At 41.2% G+C, this 18202-nt stretch overlaps 1 long non-coding RNA gene across 1 annotated transcript in view; it reads right to left on the reverse strand.

The window, feature by feature from the left end:
* The window catches only part of LOC113970481, a 105101-nt gene that overhangs the window by 18374 nt on the left and 68525 nt on the right, over positions 1-18202 (reverse strand). Inside the window, exon 2 of the long non-coding RNA XR_003535186.1 lies at positions 2190-2376. This is a non-coding gene — a long non-coding RNA (uncharacterized LOC113970481). The remainder of the gene's footprint in view (positions 1-2189; positions 2377-18202) is intronic.

Consider the following 18202-nt stretch of genomic DNA (forward strand, 5'->3'; position numbering starts at 1 on the left):
GTGTTCAGAACTTTAACAGGTGGTTAACTAACTCATTATTTCATGCAGGCTTTTTACCTACCTTTGTTTCTGAAGGCAGAAAAAAATTCTTTATTGTTACGTGTTTTCTGGTAATACAGCAGCTGCTGTTTATGCTAATTCCTGCTTACTTGCAAATAGACCTGTGTTTATTTTGTGCCACGCCAGCTGTCAACAAAGACATTTGAAGAATAATTTCCATACTCAAAGGAAAGGCTCTGCTCCCTCTTCCTATTGCTCATTTCTTTCTTCTGCCTTTCAGATCCAACGGGGGTTCAGCTGGAGAAGTTTCTAATGGTAAATTATGAGGTGAGCTGAACCCAAAATGCCTGATTGTCCCCTGGGTATCCATCCATTACCTTGAATACATGCATGGGCCCCTCTGATCTCCTTGTCTTTATCATCACTCTGAACTTGCTCTCCAGCACAAGCTGAGGATGCTGTGACAGTCGCATTCCCAAATGGGAATGTTTGACTGTTTCAAGAAAACTGACTTGCAGGCTTTGGTTCTCACCCCTATTTGAGATGACTCTGGCTCTGTACAGCCAGATTATCAAAAACTTCAAGTGCAGACTCCCTACACAGAGTATGTCACTGGATATGGGTGAGGTTTAGAGAACCACAGCAGACTTGGGGCCCAGCTCTGATTTTATCACCAATGAATTGCTCCTGTAAACAAATGCTTTTATCAATCACCTGTATTTTCTTAATAAATCTTAGATCTTTAACAAGCTCAGTTTTCCCTGGGCTGAGGCTGCACCACTGTTTTTCCAAAGCATCTGGAATTTCTTCTGAGATGTGAAGTTGGCAGTACCTCGCTCCTTAAGACAGCACATTACTACCCATTAGCATTTAGAATTAAGATCAGAGAACCTCTGAGGACAAAGCACTCTTAAATCAATCATTCAGTGACTCACAGTCCTGATCAGCAGAGCTCCCTTATTCCCTATAGCTTCTATAGAGAAAAAAAATCCATACAGTGCTCCCACAGGAACACGGAACGGCTGTTTAGTGAGCAAAATGATGGAGTACTGATTTATTGCTCAGAACCTCACCAGCAGAGGCTTGGGGAGCAGGGTCAGTGCCAGCTCCTGCCAATGCACTCCTGCCCTGGGTGTCCATACCCTGGTGCTGGGGGCTGTGGAGGCTCTGTGAGGGGACCCCAGGGCTGGTCCAGGCTGGTCCCCCCAGCAGAGACACAGCTGAGACCTCAACCAGGCTGGGGGGGTATTAGGGAAGGACATTTCAGAAAGGGCAAAACCTGCTTGGAGTGAGGAAAAAGGTGCGAGAAATGACCCTGTGAGCACCCAGGTCCGAGCTGGGGGAGGAAGAGGAGTCTCCTGTACCATGAGGGAGAGGCTGTGGGGAGCAGGGAAGGCTGTGAGGAGGATGAAGCTCTTAGGGACTGACCACAGCCCACCATTCCACATGATTTTTAAGTCATTTCCCTGTCTGTATATTGAGCCACAGGTTTTTTTCTCTTTGTCCTGTCGAGGAAGTGGAGTGAGAATGGCTGGGTAGGCATCTGGTAGCTGGCCAACATCAACCCACCCAAAATGCAGATGCACATTTTCTGGTTTATGATTGTGGTCTGAACCTGCCATCACACAAGAAAACTGTTTCCTTCATTTTCTGGAATGACTTTGTAAGCACACCTTGCCACAGCTTTCACACACGAGCTGCAGTTCTTCCCATGGTGTGGGTAAATGTTCTCCTCTGATTGGGAGACTCCACCTGGTGAAATATCTGCCAGTTCCAAGCTGTAACTGTTGTGCTATTTTATACATTACCTATGGCCATGATATCCATGTGCCTCCTGCAGACCTACCAATGCATCCTCACAACACTCCTGTCTGGCACAGTGAGGTTAAGCAGTTTATTCTCGGTCAGACTGAAAGTCTGTGGCAAACCAGGAACTCAGCTGAGAGCACTTAAAACCAAGTTTGCTACAATAAGCACCAAAACATCTTAAATTGTTTAATTATGTGCCATAGCAGGCCAGAAAACTTCTGGGGACAACAGCTATTTCATTGTTTTGGAATAGATTCATAGCAACTCTTTGTAGCCAAATTACACAAGGGTATGTTGTCACCACCACATCTCATTCAGGGATAGCTGCCTGAAGTCAGCATTCACTTATTGCCAAGTCTTTGCTGGCCATGGATACTTACATTTATAAATCTAAGCAGGCAGAAGAACATGCCAGTACAAGTTGGTGGTTTCTTCTTTTTCTGCTGCAATTACTTTCCAGCCAGCAGACACGAAGAGCATCACGGAATCTATTCTCACTCAGTGCACTCCATATGTTCCCAAGGACTCAATCTCCGATGATGCCAACAGGAATGGAGAGTTACACCACTCTGATATATTTTATACATGTTAACTGTCTAAAAGTCACTTATCCAGGTTCAATTAGAAGAAACATTCCCCCAAAAGGCGAATAACCCTGTTACAAGCAGTTAATTAATGAGTTTGATTCATTCTCCAGTTTTCTTTGTATTCGGAGAGGTAGCAAAGATTTTCCTGTCCTTCCTTGTAAGAGTAATCATGTTTATAATATCATTTTATGTGTACATACAGAGCTCTACTTAAAAAAAGTGTTTTATAAATGAATAAATTGCTACAGAAATCAAAAGCATAGGATTTGAACATGAAGAGTGTTAATCAGTTGAAGGAACGGGTCCCAACTAGTTATTTTCTTAAAAACTGCTATTAGCTAAAACATTTACCTGAAGACTGTTTTACTCAGTGAAACAGAGGTTCTAAAAGGAACAGGATCTGTGCACATTCCATGTATCTCCACTGCACCCAGGAGTTTGCTGGGCAAAAGGACAGGGACACATCTTTCTAACCACAGCTTTTTATGTTGGTTTTCCCTTGAACTGCCTAACCAGAAAGGAAAGCAGACAGGAAAAGGGGATGGGCCACAGTAAAAACAACCCTGGCACATGGGAATTTCCACACAAGCTCCCTTCTGTCTTTCACTCAACCAGAGCTTATTTCCAAGGCTGAGTCCTGAGTAGGGAGAAGTGCAGGTAAATTACTACAAAGTGAACTACCAGAGTGGGAAGAAGGAATAAGATAAGTTCACAGCTGGACAAACTCATGTTAAATCACCATTTCAGAGCTCTGCAGTGCCTTGGACTTGAATGGCTTTCACCAGGCAGGAGACTCCATGGGATGGTGCTTCTCAGATCCTGCAGCTCTGAGCTGGTCTGGCTGCTTCCAGGCCAGCAGTTGGCAGCTACTCTTTGAAGCTACCAAAAGTATGTCAAGAATTACAAGCTACCAGCACATACATACCCAGCCTTCAGATCTGAACTCTATTTTTGGGGAAATGTTCTGAATTTCCATGTGGTAAGTGAGAGAGAGGAAAGCAGGTGGAGGAGGGAAAGCGATTGCAGTAAAGCAGAGAGGCTCCATAAAAATTGCCTCATCCTGTCTCTGGGAGCAGCTGAAATGTTGTCAAAGGGTAAATGGGAATACTGGTTTTCTGTTTAAATGTCTTGAAGTGTTTTTCTTTAATAACTTGTCATTTCCTGGTGAAAAGAGCTTCCACAGCAGTGATTTGTGGTGGTAATTCTACACAGTAAAATACACTGTTGGAATTAGGAAAAATAAGATCCCGTGCTGCTGGGTCACAGAATCTGTGTCAGTTGAGAGGAAAAAAACAAGATAACTGGGCAAGAAACAAGTTCTGTCTGTCTGTGAGCTGTCTGCCACAAAGCAGCTCTCGAATGGGCTCTGAAGTGAGATCTAAGGAGGAAGGTACTGGTTTATGAATGATCTCTGGGCAGCAACACCCCCAGGTACTCCCAACACCTGCAGTCCAGCAGGACACACGTGTGTCCGTGTGTGCTGCAAGCTGGGTCTGTCTAGGACCCCTTATTTAGGGATCCAGTGAGCACTAGGGAGGCTAAGCATGTATCTTTAATCTTTCCAAGCTTAAGTGCTCAGCATCCTAACTTGCAATTAGAGCTGACAAAGCTGCCACTGAAATCTGAGTTTGTGCTATTAAGCTCCTCACTCTTCCCCCTGAATAAAGGTGAATATTCAAAGGTCTGCAGCTGAAGGAGCCCAGATTTTGGTCATAGTACATGTAACATCTGGCCACACGTGCACCTACAGTGATGGGTGGACAAGTTAGGCCTGTGTTGCTTGTGCACCTCTGCACATCCACTTGGCTCTGATGAAAATGAAATGCATCATTTCTGAAAGACACCTGATGAGTTTTCAACATTTTTCTCGTAAAACAGTAAATAACTTCTCAGAAAACGTTTCATGAAAGATGCATTGGTTTCTGACCATCTCTCTTTCCCTGAGAAACTTTGCAAACCAATTCTGTGAGAATAAAGGCTCTGGCTTAGAAAATAGGGATGGTGCAGTCCTGAAGGGTACTTTCATTTAACAGGTTCGAATTTTTGGAAGGAGTTCCTGTATGCTATTAACTACATGCACTATCTGCAAATGAAGTAATGAATAAATTATCATGAATAAACACCAACATCCAAAGTCAGCCACAAAAGAAAGTAATAGTAATGAAACTCCAAAAGAAACATTGTCTTTTTTTGAAGAGGTATTCCGAACACACTACGAGTCAGGGTGGGAATCAATCCATCAGGACAGAAAAGGTTAGACATTTTTGCTAAAAATGTTGTCTATTAAAATTTGCTCTAATGGTAAGTAAACTTCAAATTCCTCAGCACAAGCTGTTTACATGGATTCTGCATGCACCACATTTGTACAGATTGGCAGAATATAGGCAGGCAGATAAGTGTGGAGGCATTCACATGGATTCAGTATCCTGAGAAAAATCTTGACAGGGCTCACAGATACCAATCGACAGTATTGGAAATACAGAAGCCAAGCTGTACATTCCTGAATTATGCAACTGGTATTTCTTTCTCCTGCAGCCATCAAACTCAATAAAATTTTAAAGTCCTATAAATCCCCCTATAAGTGCTCCATCTAGTCACTGTTTTCAGCCAGGAATAAATGTATTATAAAAATATAATCTATGTCTCTCAGTGATTTGATTCTCTCATGAAGAATTCAGACTCTGGCATTGCTGGACAGAGACATACTGTATTCTGTCTCACCAGGCATCCCTTAAAGGATTTGGAGCTGGGTGAATCCAGCAAAGGTGGTGAAGCATAACAAAAACAATTAAGCCAAAAGAGATCTTTGTTACAGAACGCTTCGTATCAAAGTACGGGAGCTGATGAGCAACTGGCATAGAAACACATGGAGATTTAGAAAATTTAACCTCCATTTGGAATCAGTGGAGTCACCTGAGCTGGATTTAGGTATCTAAAGGGCTCCATTCCCTCCCTCCAGCACAGAGCCTGCCCTGCAGCACCTCCTGAGTCTGGCTGAGGGCCCGGCTGGCTGGACAAGGTGCCAAGCGACGTGTGCACGGAGCAGAAGACAGGATCTAGTCCTGAGAATCTGTCTGCTGCTTCCAATTAGTGTTCATACAATAAGACAAGAAAAAGGAAACAGTCTGGAGCTGTGAACTCTTTCTGTTGTTGTTGTCTAGAGATGAGATCAGAAATAAAGCTTCAGGCAGAACATCTGTAATGTGGACAGGCAGATGTCTGCACTTGCAGTTCTGTGCTTTAGCTTCTTTTCCCAGATATTAACATATATTCATGGAATTTCTTTTCCCCTCACGGTAAAAAAACTGAGTTAATCTCCCCTTAAAGCAGTTCTATCTTCTGCTTTACTGTAAATGGGGAGGTGGGCGAGATTTATTTGTTAAACATTGCCATAAATATTTAGCAGAGCAGGGCTCAGTTGAGAAGAGGACATCCAAACAGATTGCTGGTGAGCTAACCCTTGGAGATTTTCCAGATTTCTCTCTCTTTCTCCCCATTTTTTTTCCTTTAGAGAGAAACTAAATAAACATTTGAAAGGAAGTGCACGACTGGAACAAAACCCCCCATAAATAATTCAAAAGAAAAGAAAATTAATAGGATTCGAGATACACTTTCTGATTATTAGCATGGCTGCTACTTTTTAGTTTATTTTTTTTACAGTAGCAACCAGCTGGTACAGTGCATCATGCTAATCAGTTTAGTGTCTTTCACATTTTTGAAACTCCTTGGAAACACATCTCCATCAAACTGCTTTGAAGTTCAATTTTAATTTAGATGCAAACTATCCCAAAAGTACTGATAGTCTAAAAAGCGCCTCTGGCAGCCTATAATTATAAGGCAATAGAGCTGTCAGGTTTGATTAGGATGCTGTTTCAGTCACTCAGTCCGTGCAGCACCGTTTAGCCTCACATGATGGTTTAAACATTCCTCCCCACCACTCAATACCCAGCACTTGGGGATGTAATGGATGGGGCTTTATTTACTTCCTGGTTTTCAATCACCCAGACCCTCCAGACCGTTGCAGTGATAAAGCTCTGAAGGAAAGCATCCTCAAAATCTCCTTATCATACAGATATTCCTGCTGCAGCGTTTCATCTGCAAGAGATTCACAGCGTGGGGCTTAAAACAATCTACCAGTATTATGGCTTAATAAATGTGCAATATTGTATCACAGTGCTGGGGTTTGAAGAATATCACTGTAGCTGAATAGACCAATTCCGACCCAAATAAATAATATTTGGAGGATAAGAATAATTCTTCTGAGAAGAATTCCTGTGTCTTTGATCCATCATGTGTCCCACTACACAAGTGCAGCACATTCAGCTGACTTCAGAGGGGTTACCTCAGTCAGGTACCTGCACCATAATTAATATTTGCAGTTCCTGCTGCTTTAAATACATGCCACGAACAGTGAAAACAGAGAATGTGAATTCCAGAAAACACAGGCAGCTTAAACAGCACATCTGACTTCAGAGGTTCAAAATAAAAGCCCAAAGAACCCCTCTTTGCCTAAAGCTCCAACCCGACACCCGACACCCAGGAAGGGCACTGGGGAGATGCACTGTCATGTTTGAGAATGATATTAGGAATATAAAAAAACCCCATATCTCCCTCAAGCAGAAAGGCAACACCAAATACAAAGAATACCAATTTCTGTCTGTCTTTGGGGTTTATTCTGTGTGCTCTTTCTCTGCTTTAGACCCAGGGCCAGCATGCTGCCTCTCTACTCTCCCTGTGTATTCATTCTTATCCCTTATTCTTGGAATTCTTTATCTGAAACAGGCACTGCACGTAATGCCTGAAAAGAAGGAGGCTTTTAAAATCTTGGGACATGCATTTCCTCCAGCTCCATTGTCTCAGTTGTTTAAGGAGGTGAAGAGAATCTGGCAATGCCTGGGATTTAGCAATGTTGGCTAATGTTGCCCTTCATGATTCTGTCTCTTCTAGATGCTTTTCAGAAGGAAAGACAGACAAGAAATCACAATTCTGAAGGCTCATCCTTCAGATAGCCCAAGTGCTGTGAACCCCACAGACCACCAAGGTTCTCCCTATACAAGCTTTTCCTCCTGCCCACGTATTAAATAAGATCTCACTCTAGTCTAAAGCTCTTATTCCCAGCCAGATCTGAAGGTCACAGCAGCAGCCCTGCTGATTCTAGTACCCAGAAAATGTGTAACTTTCCATCCCTTTTACTGTGTGCCTCAAACACATCCATACTCTTTTGGGGCTCTTCAGGGTCATGTTGAAAAATAAGCCTATTAATACAGCAGGGTTTCAAAATATTTGAAGAGCTAATTCAGCAGAGTTTATATCTCTTGTGTCGGCTTCACTGGAGCCAGCATTCTTCACTCTGTATTCAGTCACTCTGAATATCAGTCAGGGCACTTTACTCAGTCATAAAAGAACTGCAAGCAGAGATGAATCTCATCCTTTCTTCTCTCAGATAGCTAAGGAAGCCACCAGCCTCCCATTTGAAACCTAACTACAGAAGACAGCTTAATGAGGCTCAGGGAAGATCACCTTGAACGTTCGCCAACAGCCCATTGTCACAAGAAGAGTTTCTTGCGTCAAAAACTGCATAACCCTTGAATAAATCTCTTTGATTCTGCTTACACTGGGGCTGTGCTCATTCTTGCTCCTTCAGCTGTCACAGTGGGAGGTGTGAATGTGTGTGGGATGCTTACGGTGAGAAAGAACAAGGGTATCATATTAAAATCTTGGTTGTAATCATTAATTTAAGGATAGGTATAGCAAGCAGTGAAGAGCTAAGGGTTTAGAGACAGACCCTTTCATTCATTTATACGTCTGTAACAGAGACAGACAACATGAATAAAAAGCCCTGCACATGTGCATGGACACTCAGCTCTCAGCTGAGTGTTTGGGAAACTTTTCCATATTTTCCTTGCATGCATAAGTACCTTCTTATCATAACACCAGTGTGAGAAATAGCCCATTACATGAAGAAATTAAGAGCAAATAAAAAATCATATCGTTGTAAGAAAGTATGTTTCCACACAAGCAGGGAATATATTAATATTCCTCTTCCCTCAATAACAGATGAATATACCAGAAAATGAATTCTTGAAAAACTACTGCTAATGCTGACCTTAAAATGGCCCAGAAATAATTTCAAAGGTTTTAGTCTGATTGTTTAAATATACCTTCAGCATTTTCTGCCTGCTAATCAGACATTTATTACTAATAACTTCTTATCTCTCAAACATTCACCTGTAAACCAATCATTATAATTAGGCAGCAAGGGTGCTTTGACCACGGCTTAATATGTGGAGCACAGTCCCATTTCCACCTTGGATCCTCTCATCTGGTTGTTACAGTGCCTGCTGTCCTTTCATGTGTAGAAGCTATTTCAGGCAGAGGGAAATCTTTCTTCTTGAGTTCTTGTAGAGCACCTTCCACACTGGGGTTCAGAACAAACCTTCTGGTCCTGTTATATTGACTGGTTTTGATATGAAAATCATGGCATTAAAGGAACATGGGACTGTGAAGCAGTTTGCACCAGAAAAAAAAAATGGGCTTTTTCTTTTTTCTTAACAAATCATGCAAGTTTTCTCATTTCTCTCATGGATTAAGAATGTACTTAGTCAAGAGAAAACATCTGTCCAAGCAGTGAGGAAGGAGAGAGAGCCATATGCCTGAATGAACTGCTGCTCAGGAATAAGTAAAGGAAATCTAGAGGGCTGGTTTGGGATTTAGTTCTCTGGAGGGGAAAAAAGGAAAAATTCACTGCAATCTGTTCATGCATGAGAGAGGGACAGAGGCAAAGATGGGAGGGCAGAGCGATAGGAACATCTGCAGAAGTGATGTTTTTGAATAACAAGCAGCACACGCTGGTTTAGGACAAACATCTGTGCAATAGAAACATCCACACTGGTGTAAGCAGCTCCCCCTCCTCCCAGTACTGGCACAGGAAAGAGTTGGGAAGGACAGGACAGACTGAAAACAGGTGAGGGACAGATACTGCATTAAATGGCACAACAGCCATTTCCTTCCATGTGCTCAGTCTAAAGGCAGTGTTAATAGGGGAAGCTGTAGGCAGGCAAATTACCTGTCAGATGCCAGAGGCTGCTAATGAAGAAAGATTTCAAAGAGCACAGGTAAATGCAGCCAATAAAACATCTCTGAATGCAAAATGAATGAGAAGGCTTGGCAGAGGTGCAGTTTTTCTTTCAGTGTGGAAACAGAGGGTTTGGAAGAGCAGATGGAACATATATACCCTGATTTGGTAAATACCCCTCCTAATTTAGTTACTCTGCTCCAAGGGTTACAGGATATGAGGCTCTAAGAGAAGGGGTGACTGTGATTAGTTGCTATAGGTGTGTGCTGGAATGCAAGAGGATAATGAGAGAATCATGGCATTGTTTAGGTTGGAAAGGACCTTTAAGATCATGGAGTACAACAGTTAACCCAGAGCTGATCCAACAGTCCTGTTCTCCAGGGCCGATCAGATATCAAACCAGGGGAAAGGAAAATTTAACCAAGTAGCAACATTTAACCACTTCATTATGGGATTTATAGCTTTCTCACTGGATTACAGCTCTGGAGACCTTGTTTTAATTGTGCAGATTCCTTTGATTCCCATCAGTCTCTGAATGCTGAGTGGCTGTGAGAGTTGTCTAGGTTACCTCCACAAGACAAATGATACCTCTTGAAATAAGTAGAATAAATCACGCCCTGAAAGTTCCTTTCTCTTTACTGAATGTAGAGGCAGTCTATTTTATTTAGACCAGAAATCTATTTTTCATATGTCTAAAGTTATGTGAGATAAGCCTCACCATTTTTCTACCTTTTTTTCTGAGTATCTGTCAGCAAACTGGGAATAACATTTCCAGTTGCACTGCTGCACAATGAAGACATCATCCATTACTGTTTCAGAGGCAGTCACATGCAATTGTACTAACAACAGCTCTGTAAGAATATAAACAGATTAAAAAGAGGCAGAGGGGTTTTTTTTATCATTATTATTATTATTTATTTGTGGTCTAGCTTTCAACACTAGTTTTATTTTTCCTATCAGGACTTAAAGGTTCATGTGAACTGCAGCTCTAAAGGGAGTTCTATAAAATATCAAAGGCAATCCTACAAAGCAACTTTTTTATTTGGATGTTTTTGAAAAAGAAACAAAGGGAGAGGATTTTGATCTACATTCTAATAGTCTCAATTCTGTGAAGTCTGACAGGAGTAGTACTGAAACACTCTTATCAGTCATGGTCCATTTCTATATTGGGCAGATGAAAAAGTTTCCAGCTTCACAGATTGCAGCCAAGAGACCACTCTGCTTCTAAATGGAAGAGTCTTATGTCTGAAAACACAGATTTGACAGAATTGAAGCTCTTCACAAACTCTTGAATACCGTAGATAAAAATCAATTGAATAAGGTTGAAACATTTGTTTGTCTCGAAGCATGAACTAAATGTTTCAGGTAGCTGTGATTTTTAGATTGTATGTTGAATGACACCTGTCAAGAAGATACAACTGTAATAAGTCAGAAACACTGAGATTAAATATTTCACAAAGTTAATTATAAGATCTCTGAGACTTCAAAGGAATTTCAGTGGGGTTTTTTTTTCCTATTTTGAACAAACTCAGAGTAAGAAGTGACACGTCCTCAAGGAGCTCAAATCCCATTTCAGATCCAGCTCCATTCAGGATATCAATATGACCATTTACCCTGCTGTTATCTGTTAGTTGTACAGGGGTCATGTCTTGAAGGAGTATCAGAGTGAAGACACTACACATTTCAGGGGATCATTTCCTGTGTTATTCATCTAATTTGACATTCAATTGTATTGTGAGCACGAGCAAGACCCAGTACAACAAAGCCATTTAACCACAGCGCTGATTTGAAGGTGTCTGAGCTTTTGAGTTACTCAGATTTCTAGGGAATTATTTATTATTTCACTACTGAAAATTAGTATAATATTATGCAAGCAAGTCTTAATGCTACTTTTCCATGTTAAATCCACCACTTCTCAGGAGGGCTCGGCCACCAGGTGCTATTTTGATTTAGAATGTACACAGGAGAGATTAAAATGAGTAGAGTATATTATCTCTGCACGCATTTGTTGCTGGCAAAACGTATTAATTGCACATGGAAATCAATGCAAGGCAGTGTAGCTTTCAGCCAAGCTACAGAATTAAATACAGGGCCTATCAAAACTGATAATCCCTTATTGAATCAAACACATTGCCAAGGTCACCAAAAATAAGCAGTGTATGAAATATATCAGAGAATAGTAAATCACATGTACAACTGTGTTGGTGGATATGTGCATTTTACTATATATACAGTATAGCACTTGCCATTAAACATATCCACAACTACGATATTATCATAAATAAGAAATATTTTCCATTAGAAATGGGCAGGGTTAAGGAAGGAGAGAATGCTCCTGTGGGAGTTAAGGAATTTAAGCTCTGTTCTTGGCTTAGTCTTAGAATTTGTGCAAATTACCTCATCTTTGTCTGCTTTGGCTCTATAATTGGAACTAACCCTGAATCACAATATTGGCCTCCCCCATGGAGCTATTCAACTTGCACTGAATTTCAGGAACTGAATGACATATGTCACCAGGAGGGGCTTGTTCAGTAATGCAGCTGTCACAGGAGAATGTCAATGCTTAACACTGAGAAAAGATTTTGAACACAGAACTTTGGTGATTGCCCATTAAAGAAAATAGCAGGTTGCTCAAACTGAGCATCACTTGTACATTTCAATGGAGTGTGCAGCTGTTTGGACAGGCACTGATGGACACTGATGGGGTCATCTGGCTGCTCCCTACACCACTTCTGACTTACTATTCTCTCCTCTTTCTGTTTGGCTTTTTACTGCAACATCCTCCCTCTCCTCTGGTTTCTCTATCACCTCCCTAACTTGAACCCACTGGCAGGACTGAAATTACACCCATCACGGAGTGAAAAGGGTGTTTGCAGACATCGTATTGTGAGCTCATCAGGACCTGCTGTTCCTTTTCCTCACCCTTTATTCATCCTGTCTCTTTGGATTTGTAAGGTCTTTGGGTCTGGGATTGATTTTTGCTCTCTAACAGAAGGGGGGTTGGGAGAAATGAGCAGTTCTTTGCTAGTCCTTAGTCATCCCCACAGGAGTGTCATATTAGGGCTCACAGGTACCTGATTTCTAAGTCCCCACCAGACTTAACAATGCACAAATTTATTACTTTTAAAACAATGCACAGCTATTCCTTTGGTAATTCTGGCTGTTGCATTCTCAAGCGTTCCTTTGATTTATTGGCCCAGTGTGTTATTAAAATAATGAATTATGTGTTGGTACATTGCATTTAACGCAGTATACACAGGGGCAAGTACATCTGCTGCCTATTCATCAAATATTCACTAACAAAGGTTGATTAACAGCATTTTACATATTTACAGCAAGAATGAAAAGCATAATAGAGCTGCACTGAAGATAAATGACAATAAATTATTAAAATGCATTTACCTGTGCACTTAGTGCGTGGGGTAGACAGAACTGCAGGTACAGTTTTGTTCATCACACAATACCAGTTGTCTATTGAAGCAGACATTTATTTAGTGCATTATTTTCAGCTTTTTGGGGGAGGAAAAAAAGCCCCCAAAAGCTGTGTACAGCTGTGCACATTTCAAGTCAAATTTGAATCGAGTTCCATCACACAGAATTTCCATGTCTGCCAAACTACTGGTTGAAGCTTTCAAATCACCTGTACTCTTGATGTGTAGTGTAGACCCTGACATCTGCACACTCCAATGCCAAAGTTTGTTGTGGCTTTGGGTAACTCCCTTCCAGCTGTCCAGCCTGCAGGACTGAACATTTGCCAAGTAAGTACCAAAAAAATCTGAGGCCTTTTAAACAGATATTTTAGAACTTCTTTCCGTTAGGAACTGGAATTACAAAATCATATTCTTATATTTCATATCTGGAGGAGAAGGCCAGGAGCATTTTCCTTTTTGCTGGAGCTGAAATGACTTGCACAGAGCTAAGCCTAATTTTCTTGCATAGGCCCAGCTCCCAGCTATGACAAAGGATTAATGGTCTGGAGACCATGGACCCCACTAAATCCTACTGAAGTCACTAAGAAATCCGAGGGCTTCCAGGCAGCAGGGTTGGTCTCCCTTGTTAATTATTGGCAGCTTCTTTAACTAGACTTCAGAGAAAATCATATTTTTTTTTTTCCTAAATTGCCTTTTTATTGATTTTCAACATAACAATATCACAGAAAGCAAACATGGACTATAAATGAGAGCTTAAACGTGCAGTGCACATACTGTTGAAGAGGGGAGAAAAATACAGTATGTTAATAAACCCAGCTAAAAGAATACAAACCAGAAAGTAAATAAACAGATGCAGGAATTATGGGAGTTCAGAATTTGAGTTCAGGGAGAAGAAATTAGGGTTTGCATTAGAGAAAATTACAGTACAAGGAAAAATATTATGGGAAAAATATTTGCAGCTGGTGTAAATCAATATTGACTCTGTTAACTTACTCCAGCTGAGAATCTGGTCCCTGCATCCTTTATGTTAGTATTTAGAAACACAAGCCATTTGTTCTCTGTGGAAAATAATTCCATATGGAAAAAACCCTCTTTTTCTAAACACTTATCTAAGAGCTAATTTCTAAACCATTCTACTGAGAGTAAATCACTTATCAATCTTTCCCATAAAACAAAGGCAGAGATAGAGTCTCAGGTTTAATCTGCAGTGAGTGGAACCGTGTGGCCAAGAAAGCCATTTATAAATAAGAGTGCAATTAAAATGACCTTCAAAGTTTCGCAGTGGAGCCTAAAGAACCACAAACTTGAGAAATTCAAACAAGGAAGAGCATATAAGAATATAAACTGCATGTCTCTTGCAGATGTTTCTCTTTCAGAGTCTTAACTCACTTCCAAGGACACAGCTGGGACAAGGGTATTTGATGTGTATGACAAGTGGTTACGTTGTGTTTTGTCCCAGTGCTAAGTATTTCTTTGCCTGTATTTACCTGGGGATATTGTGAGGAGTTGGATGTGGAACAAAGTCCTTAGGAAACCAGGCTTGATCAGCTTGACCCCTCAAAGAATAACTTGGTTAATTTTTTAATGACAAATCAGGCTCCCTTATCAGATATGGAGATTGGAGGACTCTGCACTGCTTCAGAGGAGGAGATCAGAATCCAAAGTGATCTGGACAGCCAGAGAAATGGACCAAGATCAATGGGATGAAAGTCAACAGACAAGTGCAAAACACTACATTTAGTAAGAGGGAAACAACTGCCCAAGTACAAAATAGGGAATTAATGGGTAAGCAACAATACTGTAGCAGAGGAGCTGTTACTCCATGAACTGTGAATGAATAAACATGTCACTGACCCCAAAACAGGCAAATCCCAGTCTGGGGTACATTAAATGGAGTTTTACTCAAGATACAAGAAGGAAAAAAAAGCAGCATCTCAGGAATTTTATAAACAGGTGAAAGAAACATAATTTGGGAAACCTGATCCTACCTCAGCGTGGGCAGGCAAATGGCAGATCTCATGAGGTGCTTTACAGCCTTAATTACTGTGATCTTATGCTCCCAGATGAAACTTGAAAGTATGAAGCCAGAAAAAAACCCCAAACATAGAATCATAGAATGGTTTGGGTTGGAAGGGACATCAACAACCTGTTGACTTGATTTCCTGTTTGTATGGATGGGTACCTGCCCTGCCAATAACTTCCCCCAGACAGTGATTCAGGAGCCAAGGGAAAACTACATCTTATATTCTGTGCTGAACTCCTCAAGTTCATGAACCTTTCAAGACAATCCAGATTCATCTGAAGTGTTACAAGCTATTTGTAGTTTTCTTTAGTTTTGATGAGTAGAAGGTTTTTCTGAGTTTATCTGAAGTTAGATTTCAAAAGATAACACTCTGTAGAAACCCAAACTAGTTTTGCAACCAAAGCCACTGTACGTTGTGCATTTATTTTGAGAAGTGAAAATTATAAGGTCTCTTCTTTTTCCCCATCCACAAGAAACTTGGAAAACAGAAATCTGTCAGATGGCCAAGCAAAGAGATGCTGTAATCACACTGGGGGATACTAATTGCAGCTCCTGATTGAGCTCTGGAGCTGCAATCAAACTAATGCCAGCCCTACCAGGAGTCAGAAGTGAGATCCTGTGCTTACCTCAGCAAGCAGGAGGTTACAAATATACAATAATTGGAAGGAAAGGTTAATTGACTGACATTTCTCATTAACAACCATATTTCTCATTTTTAATAATTGTGCCACTTTTCTGCTTCCAATTTCTACAAAGTTTCTACAAAATAGAAGTAATTGTTTTTGATAAAGACAAATTTTAAGAATTGCTTTATTTTTTCAATTGTAAAAAAGAAGCATCTTCTATAGTTTCCCTTCCAGTTCTAAATCATGTGAGTCCATGTAATAATCTGCCCAAGTGTCATTGTAAAGTGAAAGAAAAGTTCTAGGGTGCTCTATCAATCAACCAAGATCAGAACAAAGTTTATTAACTAACTCTCAGAGCTCCCTTCCTTCTGTTCTGGCAATCAGAAAGGTGGAGCAATAGGATCACACGGAGCACACCCAGCTTGGGTACAACCAAAATCCAATGGAGACATCACTCTTTGGTGCTTCTGGAAAAGGGCTGAAGCAACAGGAAGGGGCTCTAACACTTCTGTTCAGGTGTGTGCAGCCTTTTGCTATCACAGCAACTGAAAAACCTGGCTGTGGTGGGAGCAGGAGGGTTGTGATGGAGCACAGCAACACAGAATTCACTGGCAGCTCTGCCCCTGGCTGGCGTGACCAGAGGAGGTGGCACGAGGAGCCCTGGTCCCCTTCCTTTGGATGGTTCCCCTCAGCCAGACCATCCCACCCTGGCACAGCACTACCCACTGGAATAACACCAGGGCTTCTGCACAGTGACCTGGATTGGGAGCAGCTGACAAAGAGCCTGCCAGAGATATGGAGATTTGCTGCGGCGTGTTAGGAAATGAGCCGCAGGGAGCAGCAATTATGGAAATCGGTGCTGCCACTGAAAAAATACCTCCAAGTATGGCCTTGGCAAAGCTCAGTGAACTGGGGAGCTCAGTGCAGATGCTGATCTCCATCTCTAAAGCCATTTCCTCGGCATCTACATCCTCTCTTCCTCCTTCCAGTCATCAAAGTTGTGCACACACATGACAACGTGTGCTGGTGTGTTGTAGAGACATCAAGGCAAGCAAGAACATCTCAGAAAGTGGGCTGTAGTAAAAATGCTTAATGCTACATCAAAGAAATAAAAAAATAAGCAGAGATATCATAATTGCTGCTAGCAGTTCCTTGCAGCAGAATTCCATAAGTTCTGTAGCCTGCTGACTCTTTACAAAGCACAAGTGTCTCAGTGCCTAGATATGATCACAGTACTCAGTTTTTCCTACCATACCTACCATATATTACACTCTATCATCTACATCATCATTTTTCCTCCACCTGAAACTTTATCACAAACGTAAGGTGCAGTAAAGTTGCTGAAAACCTCCAGAACTAGTGAGCAGAGCTCCTGAGAGCAGCAAAATTATTTAAGATGCTAACTCAGGAAATGTTGACATCAGATGAGAAGGGGGGAGTGAGCTAAAAACCAAACACCACAGCATGCTGGAGACCTGGTGGGTCAGCAAGAGCAATGGAAATCACACACAGTTCCCAAACTGTGCCATCTTTCTGGACCTGTGGAATCCAGGCAACTCTAGGAGAGAGACATCCTCCTCCTTCACCCCCCCTCCTTCTCTATCTCAGGCTGAGATCAGGGACTCCCTGACCTGCTCCCAGCTCCCAGACAGAGCTCTGGCTTCTGGAGAAAGGACTCGTGGTTTCTTCTTGAAGCAGTGGCTCTCCAATTTTGAAGGGCCATTAATCAGATGAGAAATGGATACAAGGGGTGGCACAGCAGCACAAAGAATGGATGTTTGGGTGTGATTGCTGCATGATGGAGTTCATACAGCAACTCTGTGCATTTGCAGGTTGTAGACTATTCATTCAAACCAATGTTTTAACTAGAACATGTGGAGCAAATAACTTATGCAGCATATTCAGCCTCTGTTTCTGAATTGATAAGAATGATTATTAAATGTCATTTACTTAGAACATCTTCTACTTCAGTCTTTCTTGATTTAATTTGATATTCCCTGGTTATGAGTTAGCTGAGCTCTCCATGCTTCTGAATATGCCTTTTGTTTTTAAACAATATATTTAATCTTAGCAAATACCCATCTTCAGACCATACTGATTGGTGCTCATTGCAAGCCATCATTGAAGATGTGTGAGAGTTTACATGGGGCACTAAGCACATATGTGTTATTCTAGAATATATTTCTGATTATTTTATTATTAGAAATAAGCACCACACTTTGCTGCTGATGGCAGATTTTTTTAAATTTTAACTAAAATTGGATTACAATATCTGCTAGAAGCTTTTCTGTAACATGAATTGCTCTTGTTCTGTACTTTTGACACAGAATTCTCTTTGTCAGATTTCTCTTAAACTTAGAAAAAATAAGAGCAGGTCTGATTCTGGAAATATACAGCTGCCAGTGGCTGAGAGAATACTTTTGATCAAGCACCTGCTCTCTAAGCTATAGAACACATTCTTGCTCTGAAAGTTTTTCCCTATCTCCAACATACAAATATTTCATTATATGACATGCCATGTGCTGGAACGACTAGAAAAATACAGGAACCAACCCCTAACCATTACATTAATCATGTAAGCAATGGTTTTGTTAGATACAGATCTTGCTCTGCTACTCATTAGTACCCAGTCACAGGTGAAAGCTTTTCAA

This window comes from Neopelma chrysocephalum, unplaced genomic scaffold, assembly GCF_003984885.1.
Source record: "Neopelma chrysocephalum unplaced genomic scaffold, ASM398488v2 Primary Assembly neopelma1_77, whole genome shotgun sequence".
Classification (NCBI taxonomy): domain Eukaryota; kingdom Metazoa; phylum Chordata; class Aves; order Passeriformes; family Pipridae; genus Neopelma; species Neopelma chrysocephalum.